Source organism: Furipterus horrens, unplaced genomic scaffold (assembly GCF_987537825.1).
Source record: "Furipterus horrens unplaced genomic scaffold, mFurHor1.1.pri manual_scaffold_8, whole genome shotgun sequence".
Taxonomy (NCBI): domain Eukaryota; kingdom Metazoa; phylum Chordata; class Mammalia; order Chiroptera; family Furipteridae; genus Furipterus; species Furipterus horrens.
The window spans coordinates 7,826,294-7,831,791 of NW_028327178.1; positions in this window are offsets into that span (position 1 = coordinate 7,826,294).

Consider the following 5,498-nt stretch of genomic DNA (forward strand, 5'->3'; position numbering starts at 1 on the left):
AGAAGCATCTGCGCAAAGCCCGTGGTGGGCAGCAGCCTGCCCCATGCCTGGCCCCAGCCTCTCCTCTCCCGCCGGCTGGGGAGTCCTTTCTCTTAGCAGCCAGCCCGGCCCAGGCCAGATCGACGTCCTCTCCCCGCAGCACCTGCTGCCTGGAACCTGCAGCTTGGGCTTGTCTGCCAGCATGGCCCGCTGCTCCTCCCTGCCCCCCTCTCGACCCACGAAGGGATTAGACACTCTTTGAGATCAGGGGTCATGCCTTGTTCAGGCAGCCAAACCGTCAAGGCAATTTTGGGCTTAAAGCAGCAGGAGATTTCAGAGATGACGCAGCTCACCTCCTCCTCAGACAAACAGACTAAAGACAAGAGCAGCTAATGACCTTCCTGGCGTCAAAAAAGCAAGGCAGCTAACTGGGGTCTTCTGATCAAATCACACAGTGTTTTATCCGCACCCCTTGCTTAACTCTAAGAAAGGCCACAAAGCTGGACACGCCACAGATCGATGCTCACTTGTGAGCACAAACAGGAGGCCCCAGGTTCAAGAACAGTGAGTGGGACAAACCGGCGATTTTCAGCAGGTGCGCTGCAAGATTTTTAGAACATGCAACACCTGACTACTTAGTCAGCGGCACTGACCTCTTTTCTTATAGGCTGTCACATTAAAAAATGGCAGCAGCCAGCACAGCCACAGCCATCCGGTGTGAAGGGATCAAAATTACACCTTTTTTTTTTTTTTTTGTCAGATGGGCAAAAATATTACAGTATATTTTCTGGTGCACCACACAATTTTAGTAATTAGTTTATGTGTGCCACGAGATGAAGAAGGTTGAAAATCGCTAGGATAACTTAAGTCAAAGTTGATTCTGGAATCGAGTTTTACAGTGTGGGACTTAAAGGGTGTCTAACTTTGCACCTTATGGTGGTCACTGTTGAGCCAAGGATGGAGGGAAGGAAGTGGCCGAGGCTGGCAGAACCCTGCACGCTGGTCTGCACATGCATGAGGGAAAGAGGAAGCCGCCAACGGTACCCAGATGTGGCAAAAATGCAGAAGCACCGGGCGGTGGGGATGCAGCCTGCCAGGGGTGGTGGTAAAAAGGAGGAGCCTGGAGAGAATGGTTGGGGATAACACCAGCCGGTACTGCTGCCCCCACAGCTGGCAGAGCTGCCCTGACCACCTGGGCAAGTCACGGGCATTCGGTGTCAGAGCTAACTGTACAATCAGTGGGGTAAAAGGCATCACAAAGGTAACACCCAATACCTTTGTAGAGTAATAGACTCCCACGGGAGTCCATTAGTATATTTTCCTAAAATTTCACACCGGATCACCATCTACATTATAAAAGGTGGCATTATGCTGTGTCTGCCACAGCAACGCCTTAGAAACTGTAGATTGGTACGAGGTCTCTCTTGTTGTCCCAGAGGAATAATGCTACACCTTGGCATCAAGACATTTATAGAGGAAAAAATAAAAAGCACCCCATTTATTGAACGTCCGCCATGGGCCTAGACATCGTAGTTCACTATCTCTCCTCTTTGCAGTAACCTTGTAAAGCAGGAATTATTAGTCCAGTTTTATCTTTAAAACTAAGTTTCAGAGCAGTTAAGTGCCTGTCTTTGGGTCTCATTTCAACGTCTCTAATACTTTCTGCCATAAGTAGCGCCTCGACAGTCTGGCATACAAACAGAAATGCAACTTAAGCACCCACAGTCAATTCATATAATACAATTCTGCTTTTCTGCCAAGCGCTGGTTTAAAGCAGCAAGAGATTTCAGAGATGGCTGTGCTCATTCCCTTCCCAGACCAGCAAGCTGAAGACCAGAGCAGCCAATGACCTTCCTATGGCCACAAAGCAAGGCAGTTGCATGGCGTGAGCATAGAGCTGGGGTCTTCTGAGTAAATCACTCAGCGTTTTATCTACACCCCTCTCTTAACTCTCTAGAAAGGGCCACGAAGTCGTTGAGTGGGAGAGTCAGGATTAGAACCTAGGAAACCAAGACTCCAAGCCCACAGAGAGCCTACAGCGTGCAGACATGGCACAGTAAAATTACGACATCCCTGCTGGCACTTCCCAAATATATTTGTGCTGTAATACCCTTCAGTTAGACAATGAATGCACAATGCAGGCCCTTTTTCATTTGGGAAATTTAGAAAGAGTTTGGAGGGTTAGATGCCTTTCACATAATGGTCAACTCAATTTAGATTCGTTAATTGACACACTGTCCACTTGGATCAATTACATGATACATTAGAGTCCGGGATCTTTGAAGAGAGCCAACTTCTAAATAACTTAATGTCTCCATCTCTCTCCAAGGTATATATTTCCCCTGACCTAAATCTACCCCTTAGGGGCTTTTATGATATCCCTTTCCTGGAATTTCTCACCAGCACAATAAAACCACTTTCATCGGGGGTATTCCTTGCCTTGATAGGGGTAGTATACTTTCTCTTTTAAGAGAGAACTTGAATCTTTTGCGTCTACACAGTTCCACCATTGTAAAAACAGGCCTTAAAAACGTGAGGAAGGAAAGCTCAGCTTTTCAGTCTTTTCACACCTTTATTTATCACATCCCCAAGCATGACATCTCTCATCAGAGTGGTCTGACAACCTGGGAGCCCTTGATCATAACGTCCATGGGAGGCACTTGTCATTAACACCACAAGTTGCTGCCTTCTCCACATGACTTTCGTAGACTCGAGTGGCCTCTTTATGAAACGTATTACAAAATTGCTTTTGAGGCTGCTACTAGTTGCCATTCACATGTTACTAAGTGTCTTTTACATAAGTGTTTGGCCCAATGCGTTGCTGCATGAGGTGAGGTAAGCCAAGGAGCTCTCCGAGAGTACCAGGGGTGGAGGATGAAATTTTCCAATGAAAAACACAGCTATTTTGTAACTTCAGAAATATCATTGGCCAGGAGTTGCCCTTGGGAGCCGTTTGTCTGGCATAGAATATCCTATTTTGCAGCATGACCTTAGGATATAATTTGGTAATGAGATCATTTGGCAACCTTGAGCTTTAATACAGTGAAATTAAATGATTGAATTGGCTGTGGTTTCTATCCTACCCTTCCTCTTCCAAGGTGGACTTTGGCCAAGATTACGAATACACACTCCAGCTTTCGAGACGTCTATTTTGTAATTATAATTTGAATAAGGGAAAGGACGACTCTCCTCAGTAGCACAGGGCGTCTTTATATGAACACACGGAAGTTCCTTCGCCGTAGCTGCAGCTTCCTCTCCAGGCGCACAGAGCAACCCCAACCTTGGCCGTGATCACTGTAGCCAACGCTTCTCAGCGCTTCTTTTTATTTTTCTTTTATACTGAGTTTATTAGGGTGACACCAGTTAACAAAATTATATAGGTTTCAGGTGTACAATCTCACCACTTGTCTTTAACTCAGAAGGCATAGATGGCATTTATCGTTTATGTTGACAGGAAAGACTGCTTTCTCTTTGCAACTGCTTGAGTTTTCCAACTGTATTAGAAGTTCTTGGAGAAGGGGTCATGTCTGACTTCTCCTCCTCAGCATCAGTGGATACTTACCTAACAGGGGCTCAATCAGCACCAGTTGGTTGCATGAATGAAAAGCATTATGGGCAGGCTTCAGGGATGTTATGGGTTCAATTCCAGACCACTGCAATAAAGCAAGAAGCAATCTTTATGCTGGTAGAGGGTCTTGCCTTCAATTTGAGGGGACGGGGTGGACAAGAAGGCCTGGCCAAGTAGCTCAGTTGGTTAGAGCGTTGTCCCAGTCACCTAGGGTTGTGGGTTCCATCGCTGGTCAGCGTGCATATAAGTGGAACAACAAATTGATCTCTCTCTCTCTCTCTCTCAAAACAAATTGAAAAGAATAATAGAATATATTTAAAAAACAAAAATTACATCTGTGAAATGCAATAAAACAAGATATGCTTGTATAAATTAGTTCACGTACAAGTGTGTCATTAATTCTAATGCCTCTTCTTAAAGTCTCAGGGTTCACTTCTATTCACACATATAAATAGGAACTCCATCCCACATACTTTGATTCCAAAGTCCAACAAATAGAGTAGGAGTGGAAGTACTAAATGTCTTATCTGGTTAAAAGATTGACCTTAAGGGGCATTGAAACAGCATCTTTCAATGAAACATTTTTTAGATTTGGCACTTTTTGGTTTTTCATTCTACTATTGCAATCTATCATTTTCAAATCTGTTTTTAAATATAAAACAGGGAAACTGATAAATCAAAAGGAGAAAATTGCCAATCTTCAAATGGTCAGGTTGACCTTTGACCCAGAGCTCTCAGGTCCTGCCCCCCCCAGGCTCCTCTCCCCAGATTCTCATCCGCTGAAATTTACCATAGTGCCATTTACTAAATACGCCGTTAGTAATTAAATAATATGCTCTACACAAAACCACAAGCCAATTCTTTTTATTTTTTTCCTCCTGACATACTACCTTTTCGAAAAGTTTGCAGACGTAAGCTCATACACCTAAAAAGGAAAAGACCTGGGTGGAGCTGGAGTGGAGAAATTAACTCTTGGAAATGCATTATTGTATTACTGGTATTCACAGTCTGGGGGACCCGGGGGGTAGGCGGCAAACGTCTTAAGAACAGAGACCTCATCTTTCCTTCCGTGCTAACAATGCACAATAAATACATCAAACCTGCCTGCGGCCATCAGCCGTGACAGCCGCCGTGGACGATGCCTGCTTCTGTCAATACCCCCCCCCCCCGCCCCCCATGTGGCTGATGGACCCGTTCTCAAACCCACTCATCAGCCTGGAAGCTCTCTGTTGCTTCAAAGGAGTAAAAGAGTGACGAGGGTTACTGAGCATGTTCAGAAAGGGGTGCTGCCTCGCATGCCAAACAGGACACCCACCCCCCCGCCCCCCCGCACAGCCCGAGTCACTTCGTTCACGTGGCCAGCAGTCAGAACTCCCTTCCTCGCGGCTCTGTTCCGGGTCAGAGCTGCTGATTGAGAGCCTGACTCCCCGGTGGACACAGTGCCTGGCGCGCTGAGGGCTTTCACGATGTAATTTCCTTTAAGATGGTTTCAATAGATGGATTCGGTCCTGGACAGGCTGCACGTGAGGCCTGGTCACAAACTAAATCCACAAAGGCCACCTACCAGCCTCCTACCCCTTCTCACTGTGTTCTAGGGGTTACCCAATATCAGTATGATTTATTGTTGGTAATAAAGGAGGGATTTTTTATTGTTTGGTCCGTATTCGGCATTTAAAACAGCCTGGCACACGGTGGTATTCAATATCTGAATGGACCCACTTTCCCCCAGTGTGTACCTGTGTCTTCCACTAAACTGTAAGCTCGTAAACGGCAAAGGTTGCATCTCATTCATCTTCACAGCTTCATAACGCATCATAGACTTATGTCTAGTGGGTGTTCAGTGAATGTTTAGGGACTGAAATGGAAAATAAACTGGAGTCTGATTGTATGTCCAGGCAAAACCAAGGCTATGTGATAGTCAATAAGGAACGAGCAACTTCTTTTTAGCAGC